The sequence below is a fragment of the Balaenoptera borealis genome, assembly GCF_965194805.1.
Source record: "Balaenoptera borealis genome assembly, chromosome: 2".
In the NCBI taxonomy this organism is placed as follows: domain Eukaryota; kingdom Metazoa; phylum Chordata; class Mammalia; order Artiodactyla; family Balaenopteridae; genus Balaenoptera; species Balaenoptera borealis.
In genome coordinates, this window is record NC_138867.1 from 51,753,495 (window position 1) to 51,773,095 (window position 19,601).

Below are 19,601 nucleotides of genomic sequence, written 5' to 3' on the forward strand. Positions count from 1 at the left end.
CAATGAACTTGGTGAGTAAGTTATCTCAAACCAGGGCAAGAACCTCAATTTCTAAACTTAAAATCAAATATAACTTACCAGACATTTATACATCAGTGTGAAAGACTTGCAAATCCTTCTTAATGGTATGTTTTTCTACAGAAAGAGCACAAGAATTCTGAAAGCTGGAGCCATAAAAGGGTTAACACTAAACATATACCTCCCAGATTCACAATCTAGCTGAGGACTTGAATGCTGGTCTATACACATTTCTCAGCCTCTCTTTGATACTATCAGCAGCAATGGAAAGTAGTCACATGTCCTTAAACTTGAGAAATGTCTTTCAATACTGTAGAGACCATCATTGTAGATAAGTATAAGGAAGAAAGTTACTTTGTACAAATGTCACCTCTGACTCTAATTTACCAACTCAATTTCTCTTTTATGTTTGGATGACTAAGGCAAAACTTCTCAACAGAGATAGAATACTACCAGATATTAGTACCCCAGTTAGATCTTTAAAGGGAAGAAAATGATCAGTGACTACTTCTCTACAGAGAAGCTGTCAGTCAGAGCCTGTGAATGAAGTCACCACTGAAGTCTCACTAAGATTCTTCCTGTCCAAAACAGCCATACCTGAAGCTAGATGTTGGGATTGGTGTTGTGTAAAACTGTGAATATTTTAGGCCTTTCCCACTTTTTATTTAAAAATAACGGTATTATGACCATATGATAATACTTCATAATTTATATAGTACATTTATAATTATTATACTATCTCATTTGATTATGTAATTACCTTTCTTTACAGTTGAAGATACTAAGATGTAGAAACAAAGTAATTTGTCAATAATAATATGTATTAGTTGATAGAGTCAATGTATTAATTCATACAGTTAAATAGAAAACCTGAACTTCACTCTAAATCCTGTGCTCTTTCCAAAACACCAAAGCTTTCTTCCCATCTCATTAGAAAGTATTAATTTTGAAACTGTTTTATAGGTTATCATTTCCAGTGAGTTAGATATGTAAAAGAAAAGCCTCAATACAAATTTTAAAACTTCTAATTGTGGTGCTTTAGGCACTATGGCTAATTTGCATGTGATCTTTTGGGTCATTTCCCTTTCTTAGAATCACCCCGAATGATGCATATACTGTTTCTTCCATCTGTAATCCACTTCCCCTTTGCTTAAATGTCCTTCCTGCTCTGAGAGGTCTTCCCTTATATCTCCCTGCTGTTTGCTTCTCAGGTTCTTTGTTTATTAATTCCATAGCCTTATCACCATTGGGCATCATTTTTTTGCATGTTTGTTTTCTTAGTTACAGTATCCTTTCTCCACTAGACCCCATGATCTGTGCCTGTCTCCTTCACCTCTGCATCCCCAGAGCCTGGTCTAGTGTTGCCACTCTTAAAAACCTGAATGACTGTGTAGATCTATGAATTCTCAAAGCTACTTAACCAATTAGCCAGCTCTGCCTAGGTAGTGCCAGCAGGGGAGCAGCCTGTGCTGAGAAGCAGCATTCAGGCCTTTGGAGAAAGGCTAATACTTGCAAACACAGTAAAAGTTTTGATATTTTTGGTATGGTTTCTAAGTTGCATGTCACGAGTTATATCGATCCCTCAAGCACACTGACTCACCAGGACTTGAAATGTAATATTCTGATGTGCCAAATAAGATGTTTTTTAAATTAACTTGCATTGCACGCCCCCCCTCCCAAACTGTCAAATAAGAATTTTGCTGAGGTATGTTAATCTCCTATCTGTGCAGAATGGGATACACAAAGAATTTCTGGTTGTTAATAATATTGGGTTTGTGTTCTGGAAAATACCCTAGACACATTTTCAGAAAGCACACTTCTCTCTAGCATAAAGTCTAATAGCATATAATATATAGCAATGTGCTAAGCTATGAAAGGAGTTTGCCAGTTTTATGAATTTTTATGATTTTGCCTTCACCTTCCATTTGAACTTCTCCCCTAGAATATCACATAACAGAGGCAGAAACATAGAGATACTAAAGTTAAAAGTCATTTTCCGAGGGACCTTCAAGAATGAGGAAGAGTAAGATGTGGAGATCACCTTCCTCCCCACAAATACATCAGAAATACATCTACATGTGGATCAACTCCTACAGAACACCTACTGAACGCTGGCAAAAGACCTCAGACTTCCCAAAAGGCAAGAAATTCCCCACGTACCTGGGTAGGGCAAAAGAAAAAACAGAGACAAAAGAATAGGGATGGGACCTACACCTTGGGGAGGGAGCTGTGAAGGAGGAAAGGTTTCCACACACTAGGAAGGCCCTTCATTGGCAGAAACACCAGACATGGGCATGAAATGCTAAAGCTGCTGCTGCAGCCACCAAAAAGCCTGTGTGCAAGCATAGGTCACTATCCACACCTCCCCTCCCAGGAGCCTGTGCAGCCCACCACTGCCAGGGTCCTGTGATCCAGGGACAACTTCCCCGGGAGAACACACGGCACACCTCAGGCTGTTGCAACATCACACTGGCCTCTGACACCGCAGGCTCGCCCCGCATCCATACCCCTACCTCCCCCCGGCCTGAGTGAGCCAGAGCCCCGAATCAGCTGCTACTTTACCCTGTCCTGTCTGAGTGGAGAACAGACACCCTCAGGAGACCTACATGCAGAGGCGGGGCCAAACCCAAAGCTGAATCCCAGGAGCTGTGCAAACAAAAGAGAAAGGGAGATCTCTCCCAGCAGCCTCAGGAGCAGCAGATTAAATCTCCACAATCAAATTGATGTACCCTGCATCTGTGGAATACCTGAATAGACAACGAATCATCCCAAAATTGAGGCGGTGGACTTTGGGAGCAATGATATATATATATATTTTCCTTTTTCTCTTTTTGTGAGTGTGTATGTGTATTCTTCTTTGTGTGATTTTGTCAGTATAGCTTTGCTTTTACCATTTGTCCTAGGGTTCTGTCTGTCCTTTTTTTTAGTATAGTTTTTAGAACTTGTTATGATTGGTGGATTTGTTTTTTGGTTTGGTTGCTCTCTTCTTGTTTTTTTTCTTTTTTTGTTACTTTTTAATTTTTTCATTTTAAATAATTATCTTTATTTTAATAACTTTATTTTATTTTATTTTATTTTTCTTTCTTTCCTTTTTTCTCCCTTTTCTTCTGAGCCATGTGGCTGACAGAGTCTTGGTGCTCCAGCCAGGTGTGAGGCCTGTGCCTCTGAGGTAGGAGAGCCAAGTTCAGGATATTGGTCCAACAGAGACCTCCCAGCTCCATGTAATATCAAACAGTGAAAGCTCTCCCAGACATCTCCATCTCAATGCTAAGACCCAGCTCCACTCAACGACCAGCAAGCTACAGTGCTGGACACCCTATGCCAAACAACTAGCAAGATAGGAACACAACCCCACCCATTAGCAGAGAGGCTGCCTAAAGTCATAATAAGGTCACAGACATCCCAAAACACACCACCAGATGTGGTCCTGCCCACCAGAAAGACAAGATCCAGCCTCATCTACCAGAATACAGGCACTAGTCACCTCCACCAGGAAGCCTACACAACCCACTGAACCAAGCTTAGCCACTGGGGTCAGACAGCAAAAACAACTGGAATTACAAACCTGCAGCCTGCAAAAAGGAGACCCCAAACACAGTAAGTTAAACAAAATGAGAAGACAGAGAAACACAGAGCAGATGAAGGAGCAAGGTAAAAACACACCAGACCAAACAAATGAAGAGGAAATAGGCAGTTGACCTGAAAAAGAATTCAGAGTAATGACAGTAAAGATGATCCAAATCTTGGAAATAGGATGGAGAAAATACAAGAAATGTTTAACAAGGAACTAGAAGAACTAAAGAGCAAACAAACAATCATGAGCAACACAATAAATGAAATTAAAAATTCTCTAGAAGGAATCAGTAGCAGAATAACTGAGGCAGAAGAACAGAAAAGTGACCTGGAAGATAAAATAGTGGAAATAACTAATGCAGAGCAGAATAAACAAAAATGAATGAAAATAATTGAGGACAGTCTCAGAGACTTCTGGGATGACATTAAACACACCAACATTCGAATTATAGGGGTCCCACAAGAAGAAGACAAAAATAAAGGGACTGAGAAAATATTTGAAGAGATTATAGTTGAAAACTTCCCTAATATGGGAAAGGAAATAGTCAATCAAGTCCTGGAAGTGCAGAGAGACCCATACAGGATAAATCCAAGGAGAAACACGCCAAGACACATATTAATTGAACTATCAAAAATAAAATACAAAGAAAAAATATTAAAAGCAGTAAGGGAAAAACAACAAATAACATACAAGGGAATCCCACTAAGGTTAACAGCTGATCTTTTAGCAGAAACTCTGCAATCCAGAAGGGAATAGCAGAACATATTTAAAGTGATGAAAGGGAAAAACCTACAACCAAGATTATTCTACCCAGCAAGAATCTCATTCAGATTCGAAGGAGAAATAAAAACCTTTACAGACAAGCAAAAGCTAAGAGAATTCAGAACCACCAAACCAGCTTTACAACAAATGCTAAAGGAAATTCTCTAGGCAGGAAACACAAGAGAAGGAAAACACCTACAATAACAAACGCAAAACAATTAAGAAAATGGTAATAGGAACATACATATCGATAATTACCTTAAATGTAAATGGATTAAATGCTCCAACCAAAAGATAGACTGGCTGAATGGATACAAAAACAAGACACGTATAGATGCTGTCTACAAGAGACCCACTTCAGACTTAGGGACACACACAGACTGAAAGTGAGGGGATGGTAAAAGATATTCCATACAAGTGGAAATCAAAAGAAAGCTGGAGTAGCAATTCTCATATCAGACAAAATAGACTTTAAAATAAAGACTATTACAAGAGACAAAGAAGGACACTACATAATGATCAAGGGATCAATCCAAGAAGAAGATATAACAATTGTAAATATTTATGCACCCAAAATAGGAGCACCTCAATACATAAGACAAATACTAACAGCCATAAAAGGGGAAATAGACAGTAACACAATCATAATAGGGACTTTAACACCTTACTTTCACCCATGGACAGATCATCCAAAATGAAAATAAATAAGGAAACACAAGCTTTAAATGATACATTAAACAAGATGAACTTAATTGATATTTACAGGACATTCCATCCCAAAACAACAGAATACACTTTCTTCTCAAGTGCTCATGGAACATTCTCTAGGATAGATCATATCTTGGGTCACAAATAAAGCCTTGGTCAATTTAAGAAAACTGAAATCGTATCAAGTATCTTTTCGACCACAACGCTTTGAGACTACATATCAATTACAAGAAGAAATCTGTAAAAAATACATACACATGGAGGCTAAACAATACACTATGTAATAACCAAGAGATAACTGAAAAAATCAAAGGGGAAATCAAAAAATACCTAGAAACAAATGACAATGAAAACATGATGACCCAAAACCTATGGGATACAACAAAAGAAGTTATAAGAGGGAAGTTTATAGCAATACAATCTTACCTCAAGAAACAAGAATCATCTCAAATAAACAAACTGACCTCACACTAAAGCAAGTAGAGAAAGAAGAACAAAACACCCCCAAAATTAGCAGAAGGAAAGAAATCATAAAGATCAGATCAGAAACAAATGGAAAAGAAATGAAGGAAACAATAGCAAAGATAAATAAAACTAAAACCTGGTTCTTTGAGAAGATAAACAAAATTGATAAACCATTAGCCAGACTCATCAAGAAAAAAAGGGAGAAGACTTAAATCAATAGAATTAGAAATGAAAAAGGAGAAGTAACAAATGACACTGCAGAAATACCAAAGATCATGAGCGATTACTACAAGCAACTATATGCCACTAAAATGGACGACTTGGAAGAAATGGACACATTCTTAGAAAAGCACAACCTTCCAAGACTGAACCAGGAAGAAATAGAAAATATAAACAGACCAGTCACAAGCACTGAAATTGAGACTGTTATTAAAAGTCTTCCAACAAACAAAAGCCCAGGACCAGATGGCTTCACAGGCGAATTCTGTCAAACATTTAGAGAAGAGCTAACACCTATCCTTCTCAAACTCTTCCAAAATATAGCAGAGGGAGGAACACTCCCAAACTCATTCTATGAAGCCACTATCACCCTGATACTAAAACCAGACAAAGATGTCACAAAGAAAGAAAACTACAGGCCAATATCACTGATGAACATAGATGCAAAAATCCTCAACAAAATACTAGCAAACAGAATCCATCAGCACATTAAAAGGATCATAAACCATGATCAAGTGGGGTTTATCCCAGGAATGGAAGGATTCTTCAATATGCAAAAATCAATCAATGTGATAAACCATATTAACAAATTGAAGGAGAAAAACCATATGATCATATCAATAGATGCAGGAAAAGCTTTTGACAAAATTCAACACCCATCTATGATAAGAAAAAACTCTCCAGAAAGTAGGCATAGAGGGAAGTTACCTCAACATTATAAAGGCCATATTTGACAAACACATAGCCAACATCATTCTCAATGGTGAAAAACTGAAACCATTTCCACTAGGATCAGGAACAAGACAAGGTTGCCCACTCTCACCACTGTTATTCAACATAGTTTTGGAAGTTTTAGCCAGACCAATCAGAGAAGAAAAATAAATGAAAGGAATCCAAATCAGAAAAGAAGAAGTAAAGCTGCCACTTTTTGCAGATGACATGATATTATACATAGAGAAGCCTAAGAATGCTACCAGAAAACTACTAGAGCTAATCAATGAATTTGGTAAAGTAGCAGGATACAAAATTAATGCACAGAAATCTCTTGCATTCTTATACACTAATGATGAAAAATCTGAAAGAGAAATTAAGGAAACACTCCCATTTACCATTGTAACAAAACAATACAATACGTAGGAATAAACCTACCTAAGGAGACAAAAGACTTGTATGCAGAAATCTATAAGACACTGATGAAAGAAATTAAAGATGATACAAACAGATGGAGAGATATACCATATTCTTGGATTGGAAGAACCAACATTGTGAAAATAACTATGGTACCATAGCAATCTACAGATTCAGTGCAATCCCTATCAAACTACCAATGGCATTTTTCGCAGAACTAGAACAAAAAATTTCACAGTTTGTATGGAAACATAAAAGACCACAAACAGCCAAAGTGATCTTGAGAAAGAAAAAGAGAGCTGGAGGAATCAGGCTCCCAGACTTCAGACTATACTACAAAGCTACAGTAATCAAGACAGTTTGGTACTGGCACAAAAACAGAAATATAGGTCAATGGAACAGGATAGAAAGCCCAGAGATAAACCCACACACATATGGTCACCTTATATTTGATAAAAGAGGCAAGAATATACAATGGAGAAAAGAGAGCCTCTTCAATAAGTGGTGCTGGGAAAACTGGACAGCTACATGTAAAAGAATGAAATTAGAACACCCCCAATGCCATACACAAAAATAAACTCAGAATGGATTAAAGATCCTAAATGTAAGGCAAGACACTATCAAAGTCTTAGAGGAAAACATAGGCAGAACACTCTATGACATAAATCGCAGCAAGATACTTTTTGACCCACCTCCTAGAGAAATGGAAATAAAAACAAGAATAAACAAATGGGACCTAATGAAACTTAAAAGCTTTTGCACAGCAAAGGAAACCATAAACAAGACAAAAAGACAACCCTCAGAATGGGAGAAAATATTTGCAAATGAAGCAACTGACAAAGGATTAATCTCCAAAATTTACAAGCATCTCATGCAGCTCACTATCAAAAAAGCAAACAACCCAATCAAAAAATGGGCAGAAGACCTAAATAGACATTTCTCCATGGAAGATATACAGATTGCCAACAAACACATGAAAGAATGCTCAACATCACTAATCATTAGAGAAACACAAATGAAAATTAGAATGAGGTATCACCCCACACCAGTCAGAATGGCCATCATCAAAAAATCTACAAACAATAAATGCTGGAGAGGGTGTGGAGAAAAGGGAACACTCTTGCACTGTTGGTGGGAATGTAAATTGATACAGCCACTCTGGAGAACAGTATGGAAGTTCCTTAAGAAACTAAAAATAGAACTACCATACAACCCAGCAATCCCACTACTGGACATTTACCCTGAGAAAACTATAATTCAAAAAGAGTCATGTACCACAATGTTCACTGCAGCTCTATTTACAATAGCCAGGACATGGAAGCAACCTAAGTGTCTATCGACAGATGAATGGATAAAGAAGATGTAGCACATATATACAACGGAATATTACTCAGCCATAAAAAGAAACGAAACTGAATTATTTGTAGTGAGGTGGATGGACCTAGAGTCTGTCATACAGAGTGAAGTAAGTCAGAAAGAGAAAAACAAATACCGTATGCTAACACATATATATGGAATCTAAAAAAAAAGGTTCTGAAGAACCTAAGGGCAGGACAGGAATAAAGATGTAGACGTCGAGAATGGACTTGAGGTCACAGGGAGGGGGAAGGGTAAGCTGGGAGAAAGTGAGAGAGTGGCATGGACTTATATATACTACCAAATGTAAAATAGAGAGCTGGTGGGAAGCTGCAGCATAGCACAGGGAGATCAACTCGGTGCTTTGTGACCACCTGGAGGGGTGGGATAGGGAGGGTGGTAGAGAGATGCAAGAGGGAGGAGATATGGCGATATATGTATATGTATAGCTGATTCACTTTGTTATAAAGCAGAAATTAACACACCAGTGTAAAGCAATTATACTCCTAAAAAGATGTTAAAAAAAAAAAAAAGAATCATAGGGAGGGTAGTAAAATGAGAAAATCAAGATCTACCTAATTGGATTCTTAAAAGAGAAAATGATAGGAGCCAAAGTTAGAGATAAGTGCCTAAGAAGTTTTTATAACTCAAGAGAAACATCAATCCAAAGATTCAGGTATCCCAACAAATTCCAGGAAAAATACAGAAAAAAATACATATCTACACACATTGTTGTGAAACTGCACAACACCCAAACCAAAATAAAGATTTTGAAAGTACTTGGAGAGAAAAGAAACATTATCTATAAAGGACAGAGATACTGATGGCTGACTTCTAAACAGCAATAGAAGTCAGAAGATAGTGAAATACTATCTTCAAAATACTACCAGAAGAGTATTGTTAACTTGGAATATTTTTCCTAAAGAGCAAAATAATCCATTTTCAGACAAATCAAAATGGAAATTAGATTACTAATGGACTTTCACAACGAAACCTTCTATGAGATGTACTTCAAGAAAAAAGAAATTGAACCCAAAAGTACTCAGAGTGAAGAAGGAAAGATGAAGAAAGACATTTTAAACATGTGGGAAACTCCTCAAAAATATGAAGCATATAAAATAATAATGATTTCTTTTAAACAAGAGTTTAAGTATAGAAACATAAATAACAATAAAATGGAAGATTAAATTGGACTTGTGGAATTTGTGTTCCAAGATTTTTGTGTTGTATGGGAGGAAGGTAAAATGATTAACTTAAAAATCACTGTAACTGTGTTAGGGGGTACCAAATGTGAGAAGACTCTGGAGGGTGGAGAGAAGAAATCATGCCAATTAGGGACCTTGGGATCATTCTTATTTATTTTTATTTTTCCTGCCTTTTCAATTGGCAGATTTCATGCTATTACTTGTTTGAATATTTTTTTCTTCTGTTTGTCCTGTTCTTTTTTCTAAGAACAACAGTGTATACATTGGTATTCTTTTTTTCTGCTTTTCATCTTTTTTAGAATCACTTTTGTATCTTTTTCTTTTCCATTTTATTTTTATATAATTTTATGAAACTTTTCTATCTCTTGTTTACCTTTTATTGTTTTTAATGTAGCTTTCATCTGTTAAAGTTTTCTTTTTTTCTTCAATTTCTTTCCTGAGCTTTAACTATTTGTTTGTCTTCTCCTGATACTTTATCATCTTTTCTTTAACCTTTTATATGATTTATTTGGTATCCTTTCTTTTTCAAAGACCATGTTTCAATCTCTCAGAGATTATGAGAATGATATAGATGCTTTCTCTTTCATATAAGGTTTTCATGTCCTTCTCCTTTGAGGTGTGTGTGTGTGTGCATGTGTATGTTTCTGTGTTTGCCCCTTTCTCATCTTTGGATCCAAATAACTATATTAAAGTTAGTATTTACTGATGAATAGTGTGGGGAGGGTTAGGACAGGAATCTAAGTCAGTATGAGGCTTCAATTCAGGTTTGTTGTGTCAAACATCTTTCAAAAATTTGTTATTCTCTGCCATGGAACTACATATTCAAATCACTAATCAACATATGAAAAATGTTCAACATCCTTCATTATCAGGGAAATGCAAGTTAAAAACACAATGTGATACACATCTACTCGAATGGCTATGATAAAAATGACTGACATTATTAAGTGTTGGAGTGTCTGTGGAGCTACTAGACTATCATATACCATTGGTGGGAAGGATAAATTGATACAAATGTTTTGGAAAATGGTTTGGCTATGAAAGTTAAATATATATATATTCCCTGAGCTAAAAAAAAAAAAAAAAAAAGGGGCGGGGTATTTTCCACTCTCATTGTACAACTAAGCTCCTGCTATCCATATCATTTAACAGGGTAGGGACTTCTGCAATTGATGTTACTTCTGGTAAAGTACCCAGTACCTGCAACAGAGTAAGAAGCCAACAAAAGCAAATGATTGATGGTGATGATGATAACAAAGATGGATGATGAATGTGCTTGAATATGCTAATACACTCAATGTGAAATTAATAGAAGCTCAGGTCTCAGAAGCAACAGATAAAAGTACAAATGTATGCTGACCAAATGGCCAGGCAAGGGAGGTCCAGATTGCAAAGAGGAAATGATTCTTTAGAAGCTAAGACCATAAAGAGACTTGATATTCAAGCAAAGAAAGGATATAAATCTTCCATAAGTTAGGAATAAAGACTGAGGACTAAATGAGAATTAAATCTTCTATAGAATTCAGGTGAGATCAAGTTATGCTCAAGTTAAGAAGGGAATGTTGACAAACAAAGTCAATTGAAAGATGAATTTGGGCCACCACATGGCTGGAGTCTTCTGATCAGATGGAAATCCAGAACTGAGGGAACTTCAAATATTCTATTTGATTTGCATTTGTGATAAAGTAGATTGAGAAGGAAGGAGATATGGTAAATCCTTTGTTTTTTGAGGTCAAAGCCACAAACACATAACCTCAAATTTTGGGTAATGGCAGCACAGAAAGAGCACTTTGCATTTTATCATAATGAATGCTCCAAGGTGTGTGCACATCAGATGTAGTAAAACTGAACTTGGCCTGTTCCAGGAATCCTAACAGGGCTGAAGGAGATCTAGATGACAGAATGTGAGACCAATGGCAACACAAAAGTTGAGTTTTCAAAGGAATGAGAAGTGTTGATGTGACCAGCAGCCCCCTCACCCCCAGCCCCTGCAAAGTCTGAAATTGGAAGATTAGTCCAATGAGGGAAGGAGAACTGTTACTAACCAAAGTTTAGGTTGAACACATGGATGAATCCACACAGGGATAGAGAAAACCCTCCACAGGGGACGATACCACAAGGAACAAGATTATTAACTGGAAGGTAGATATCAAGGACTCAAAATATGAAAATCAGAAATGAAAAATGGGACATTCATTTTAACCTTAGAGAAATGAAAATAATTATAAGCAATACTATAGAAAAATGTAATCCAAGAAATAAACTAGATGAAGTATGCTCATAAAGACATAGACAATAAAAATTTCCTCAAGAAGAGGTACAAAATTGGAATAAAACTATAGCAATAAAGGGATTGAATTAGTAATCAAACAACTTCCTACAAAGAAAAACACAGAACCAAAGGTATTCACTGTTGAATTATCAAGTCTTTAAAGAAGACTTAAAACCAATCATTCAAAAAATTTCAGAAAAAATAGAAAAGGAGAGAACACTTTCAAACTTATTCTACAAAGCCCTGATACAAATGACAAAGTCCTTATAAGAAGAGAGAACTGCAGACAAATATCCTATATGAATATAGACTCAAAGATACTCAAGAAAATACTAACAAACCAATCCAGAAATAAAGAAAAAGGATTATACACTGTGATCAACTGAAATTTATCCCAGGAGTGCAAGGTTAGTTCATCGTAGGAAAATCATCAATATAGTATTCCATATGAGTGGATGAAAGGACAAAATCCATATGATTACTAAATAGATGCAGGAAAAGCATTTGGCAAAATCCAACTCACTTTCATAATAAAAACCCTCAACAAGTAGGGATATCAATCAAGAAAACCTACAGATAACACCAGCTACCAAATAGACCTATAGTTCTCTGCCTTAAAAACCCCTTCCTACCACACTGATTTGAAAAGTGCCAGAGGGTACAGGGCAAGAAGAGGTAGAACAAGTAGGGTGAATGGCAAATGACATTCTTCACCACTGTGGTTTACAAGCTGCATAGCAGACCTTCGTTGGAGGAATGCACAAAAGCTTCAAGTTGGATATAAGATTTTAATTTCTCAGTTAAATTGGTTTGGACTTTTAAATACCCAATTAATTATTAAAATGAAATGGGTGTGATACTTGAAAGTGACCAGAAAAATTGGGGAACTACCTGAGATGTCTTTAAGGGGTTGGAAAATAAGACTGAGGCCATATTTTGAAAACAAAGGAAAGCATAAAAAGTTTTATTTTAACCTCTAATAGGAAGAATAATCCCTTCTCAAAGATGTCCATGTCCTAACCCCTGGAAACTGTGTATATGTGACCTAACATAATAAAAAGGACTTTGTAGATGTAATTAAGTTAAGGGTCTTGAGATGGGATGATTATCCTGGATTATCTACGCAGGTCCATAAACAGACTGTTAACAGAGATATAAATGTTAAAGGTGCTGCTGGCAAGGGTTCAGAAGGAAATGAGGAACTATTCTATCAGAAACTTCAAGAAAGAGGATCTCTGTTATGTAGGGGCAGAAAGCTTTGTGCAATTGTATCCTGTAGTTATGTAGAAAGCAGAACTTGTAAGTGATAGCTTGGGTATTTGGCAGGGGAGATTTCCAAGCAGATGTCTTGAAAGAGAAGCCTGCTTTCTTCTTGCTGCTTATAGCAAAACGTAAGAAGAAACATTCATAGAGGGAAGAACTGTTAAACAAAAAGGAACCAGGACTTGATGTTTGGAAAAATCCTCAGCCTATCTAGATTATAAAAGACAAAAAAATAAGATTCACTGTCTGGAAACTGTACTTTGGTAAGAAAGCAAGGAGTGTGACTGAATAATCTTTTGCTAGTACCTACAAAGGCACAAAATGCCACAATGTTCAGCTGCCCAGAGGTCTCTTTGAAAAGATTAGGCCTGTGACTCACAGGTTCTCTCAGCAGTCATTTAAGCAGAAACCAAGAATATAGATAGGATTATCTAGGAAAAATATGGGGGTGGAGGGGTGAGGCTTTTGTCTAATGGAGTGAGTTCCAGGACATACAAAGGAGACCCATCAGGTTATTGAAATGTTGTACCACCAGAAACACTGCCCGCTTGGACTGAAAGAGAGAAGACAAAATGGAAGAAGGCTATCCAACTCCCAAAATTCTATGGGCAGGAAACAGGCTGATTAAACTACTCAACTTCAAACACATGTTAATGTTTGTGAAAAAAGGAGAACTCTAAGGGTGAAAACCTGAGCACAGAGATTGGAGACCTGAGTCCAGAGGATGGAGCTGAAAACCAAAAAGAATTGTTCCCAGACTTTGAAATCTAATGTTTGTCCAGCTAGATTTCAAAATTGCTTAGGACTGGTGACTTCTTTTTCCTTTCCATTTTCATACTTTTTGAATGGGAATGTCTATAATTGCTATCCTATACCTATCCCATTATTGTATTTTAGGAGTAGGTAATTTTTTCCTAATTTTACAGACCCATAAATGGAGAGAAGTTTTGCCCGAGGATCTATTTTACCCAGGAACTAACCCATACCTAATTTAGAGTATTTAGAATTTTGAGTTGATTAAACTTAGATGAAATTTGGACTTATGTTGATGCTGGAATGGGTTGAGGAGGATCTTGGAATGTGATGAAGGTATTTTGTGAGATGGACATAAACCTTTGGGGGCCAGAAGATGGATTTCGATAGTTAGAAAGAATCATGTTGTTCACATCCTAATTCCTAGAATCTGTGAATATGTTACTTTACATGACAAAAGGTGTCTTGATGTTTTGATTATATTAAGATACTTGAGATGGGGGAATATCCTGGATTATCCACATCCATGTAAATGGGTCCTTATAAGATAAGGAGATATAATGATAGAAGCAGAGGTCAGAGTGATTTGAGGCCATGATCCAAGGAATGCAGATGACATCTAGAAGCCGGAAAACATAAGAAAACAGCCTCCAGAAAGAATGCAACCTATGTGATTTTAGGACTTTGACCTCCAAAACTATAAGGTAAAATTTGTCTTGTTTAAGGCACTAAATTTGTGGTAATTTGTTACAGTAGAAACAGGAAACTAGTACATAACCTGTTGAGTTCTGTTCATTCAAAAAACCAGTTAAACGTTCTGGTGCTTTTGTACTACTTTTTTTTTTTATATTTAACAATTATCAAAAAAAAAAAAAAAGACTCAGAGAAAAAAACATTTAGAAAGAAATGAAGTTAAGAATAAAGGTTTATAAGAGACTCCAGGGTTTACAAGGACTGACTCAACAACAACAGTAAAAATAAGTAAGTTATTTATAGGAAATATATATTATGCCAAACTTTCTAAGTTTACAGTTATTTTGTCCAAGATGGAAAAATTAATTTTCTCACATGATTATCATGTCTGAAAGGTTTTTCACATATATGCAGATATTAGTCTTGCAAAATTATTGGGGAGTCAGTAACTAACAAGAAAGTCTTAATGCTACTTTTATGTTGGGGTTTAGAACTAGACAGAATGACTCTGCTTTTTCCATTTTTTTCTCATTTTTGGTTTATCTTAAGTTTAAAGTACAGTCACCTCACACCCTAACTATAGAATATGATGTTCACATATTCATAATGACAGCAGGACAAAGTACCAGTTTTTGTTAGAAATAACTTATCATGAATATGATAATTTATCTATCTATCTTTCAACCACTTTAGTTTTAATACCCATATAGCATTCACTTGTATGGAAGTATTCAGCTTTGAATAAATGTCCATATCTATGTCTTTTGAATTCTCACTATGCTTCATCAGAGACAGACGGTATAATCTAAACTCTACAATTCTATGGGTTTTAGGATTTAACAGCATATGTTTCTAACTATATCATAGGTAATTCACTTCATGTAATTATAAAGTCAAAGGGAACAGGAAAACAATGCAAGGGATAAAGGCTTCAGACTAGATTTCTGAAATGTTTTATTTCAGTTACATTGGTGCATTCTATGATTTAAAGTAGAATTTTAAAAATGCACTCCAAGTCATAGATAAAAGCAATAATATTCTCCTAGAAATTCAAGCTGTTAGGCAGACTGTGTTCATTTTTACTGGTTAATCCAATTTGTTAGCTGTATTTGAGAACTGCTTTAAAGAAACTGAAAATCTTTTAATCAGATTTCTCCTTTCTTTGTATTCCCTAGTTCCAGATAAAATGTGATATTCATGGAGATCTTTGAACAATCTAAGTGAAACTATCCCAAGTCCTTTACAAAATATCAGTGCCTAAATGAATCAACATGCATCTGGGAATTTTGAGTTATGATTAAACATGAATTGTTGAAAAATAAAGATTATTATAATATATGAGAATAATATTAAGGCATAACTGAACAATGTTTAACAAATTTTTGTCAATTTCAAATCACTCAAATAAAATCTAAGTATTATAATCATAATTAAAACAATCATACCATTTTATACATATTTTATACTTTTAATCTCTAATTTTCTTCAAAAAATTATTAATGTAAATATGCAAATAAAAAGCCTCAAACTTTGCTCTTTTCTTATCTAATGAACTTGCATATTGGCATTCAGGGGTTGAAAAATTTCCCCCAAGCTACTCTTAACCCCCATTTATTTATTGTATGGAAATCTTAGATAAGAAGTATATGTGACCCTACTTTGAATTTTTCATTTTATATAAGCCTAATCTGGGAAAGCTACATGGATCTCATACACAGAATGAAAGGATTCAGGCCTAATTTACGATCATCATAAGTTCTGTCACCTCCCTGATCTTCCACCACAGAGACCTCCCACATTTATCATGGCTTCTGTCCCATTGAGTCAGGTCAGGGTTCAGTGTTTCAGAACTTCACTGCCAATTTTTAAGACTTGACCCAGAGATGAAACCTATGTGCCATCTTGGAACCAGACAAAAGTAACTCTTCATATTTATACTGCAATTTATGGTTGCAAATTTACATACTATCTCTTTTAATCTCAACAATGAATCCACGTATTTATTTTGTCAGCCACTGTGCTCCATATAATGTAGCACAGTAATGGGAGTGACTCATCATGCTCACCAATTCTATCCACACTAAAAAGGGAAAGTACTATAGAAGGCTGAGAGTCATTGGGGGTTATCTTAGAATTCTGCCTACCAAAGTGGAACACAACAATTTAATAGGTAATTCAATATTAAATAATAAAATACTATGATAGGGTTAAGTATAGGGTCCTATAGAAACATAAGGTGAAAAGGCATAATCTAGTTTTGGGAGCTTTGGGAATATATTCATAATAAATTATAATAAAACAGTATAGATAGTATGATTATATGTGTATATGTGTATGTATACAGAAATATTTATGTTAACTAACCAAACTTGATGGAATTTATATAAGTTTAATTTTTTGGTTTATCTGTATTTTCTGGATAATTCATACACTGAACTAATATGTTTTGGGCAATATAATCATAAAACAATTTTTTTCCCCATTTTTCTTTTAAATTTGCTCAGCAGCACATATTTTTTCCATCGGCCAGGTCTTATGAGTTTTCTGTTCACTCTGATGTCACAAAACACTGTTTCTATTTAGCAACTGGAACGTCAAAATTCTGAGGTTATTCAAAGTTGAAACTTTTCCCTCCCTAGCTAACTACTGCTATAGGCTGGGAATCCTGTTATGGGAAAGAAAGGGAGTATGTTTGACATCTTCTTTCTTTCTCTGCCTAGTGTTTCCACACTCCCATGCCAAGCTGGATCACTGAGGCTTTTGACCCTCTTGGGGATAGAGTACAGGGAGGAAAGAAGAAAGAGGGGAAGAAAGGTCATACTTGAGTGATAACTCGTTAATTAACAATGAACCTGTAGGCTTGGAAGATGCTTAAGCTGAGTCGATTTATGGATGTTTTTGTGGGTCCTTTAGAGAACTTTTTTCACTGGGGATCTCACATCTCTGGTTTTCATTCTCAGCCTGTAGAAATTAGGCAATTTGATAACCTCTTTCTGCTGAGTTCTGTTTGCCCATTACAGAGGTCTAGACCCAAAGAATACAAGCATCTGTCCCAATATTACACTTCTTAAATCTTCTTTGAATCTCCAGCAACGTGAACCTTTTAAACCCTTGATGTAAAGGATTTAAAAGTCATTTAACTTGTTTTGAATTGTTTTTAAAAAATCGTATCTTGCCCAGGCACCTTATTTTAGAATGTCTTGCCTATAGTATCTTCATATAAAGACACAATGATCAGTCACCATTTCCAATTTAATATTATGCAGATTATTGTAGTAGTGAGGGTCTCTCTTGAATGACAAAAGGCACAAAGCAATCAGAAATGGGCTTAAGGGCTAAAGAAATGTCAAGAAAGATGAGAAATCATTAAAAAGTCATTGGTTATATCTTAGATCTGGAGAGCATTCTCCGTAGAGCAATGGGAATAAAAGGTACTTTGCAGGGGGGTGATTAGGAATAGATTGTAAGGAAGTGAATGTAGATGACTTCCTTCCTATGATGGCTAGAGGAGTCCCAATTTCACATACTGTTAAACATAATAGACCTTGCCAGTCAGGCCTGAAGAAGATTCTGGCCTCACTGGTTCCACTCCACCTCCTGTCTATCTATTTGGTTCCACAACCCATTTTACTGGGGCTTGCAAATGGACTTTCTAGCTTTATTCAAAAACATGCAGGCTCTTTCTGTGCACAAAGGGAGTCAGTTCAGTATTTTGCTTCTTAACCCTACATCACTCCATTAAACACAACCTGAGAGAAATTAACCACACCAGAAAGCCAGCCATTCCACCCTTGAGAATTCTTTGTGTAACACTTTTGCATACTAGCATTTCATTAGGTAAGCATTACAAATTGGTATAGAGAAGGGGTTGGGGGTGAGAGTAAAGAGAGCATGAATCTGATAACTGGTGTAGAGGTGATCTAAAACCTTGATCAACAGAACTTTGAGTACAGTAGAAGTAGAAGGGTGTTGGTACACTGAGAAAGAAACACACTGGATGCAGGGTCATGCTGTGTCCTTTGACAGCAAATATGTAGAAAGCCTTTTTCTCCTTAGCATCATAGATCCTTCAGGATGTTTTAAACATGAAACATACATGCACACTGTAGAATTAAATGGGTCAGAGCAATGGCTAAAATCCCAGTTTTCTCTGAATTAGCTTCAACTTTTCAGCACAGTAACATGTTATTTCAGTCTATGAGTTCTTGATGCAAACTGCAAAAGAAGGATCTTGGGGACTTTCAGGTTATTGATCCAATCAGATATTCTTCCTCATTTTTTGACCTACGATATATTCTGAGGCCATTAGAGATGAGAGACGGTCAGAGTGATAATATTAATGGGATTTAAGGGCCAACTACTCATAGAGCATTTTATATTTTAGTTTTCTATCTTTTCTTTCTCCTAATTCCCAACCTCCTTGTGAACTCATAAGAAGTGGCAGTGTGTCTAAAAGCCTCTATTCTATCTCACCAAAACTCTTATAAAGGAAGACTATTTTAAACCTTGGGGAGATTATCATCATATTTCCAAGTGACAGAAACATAGACCAAAGAGGCTTTAGAGGGAGAGGAGCAAGTTTGTACTTGAGCTCAAGTTTTCATATCACATCAAAAGTAGAAGAGTTCAACGTAGTGTTTCCCAGATTACAAGATTTAAATTCTTACTTTGGCTCACATGATCAGTACTTTCTCAGGCAGCTCTTGACAGAAAAACACACCCTCAGCTTATTAATGTTTATATTGTTTTTTTCCACTATGCATTGCCCTTTCAATCAAAACTACTCCCTGTAGTGGAAAGTTTCGGAAACAGATGATCCCACAGGCACCAATGTTTGAAGGGCCCCATTAACCTGTTTATGGAAGGAAACTGCAAATCCATGGGAAGGTAGAGAATTTAATTCATAAAACATCCCTTTATCCTCTATCCTATTTCAAGAACACTTGATTTTAACTCTGATTTTCAATTCTTGAGAGTGTAGGTTTCATTTCTGATGGGTAACCCATCCCAAGCTTGCCAGACTTACTAGCTTATAAATAAGATATTGAAACCCTGAATCATGTTGTCTGAAGCTCTTTTGTGAATACAGAAAACATCAAAAGAAAAAAATCATGTTGTATTTGAGAAGTTTAATAACATATATGCTTATATATGTATGATATATAGATATGTATATATATGCTAT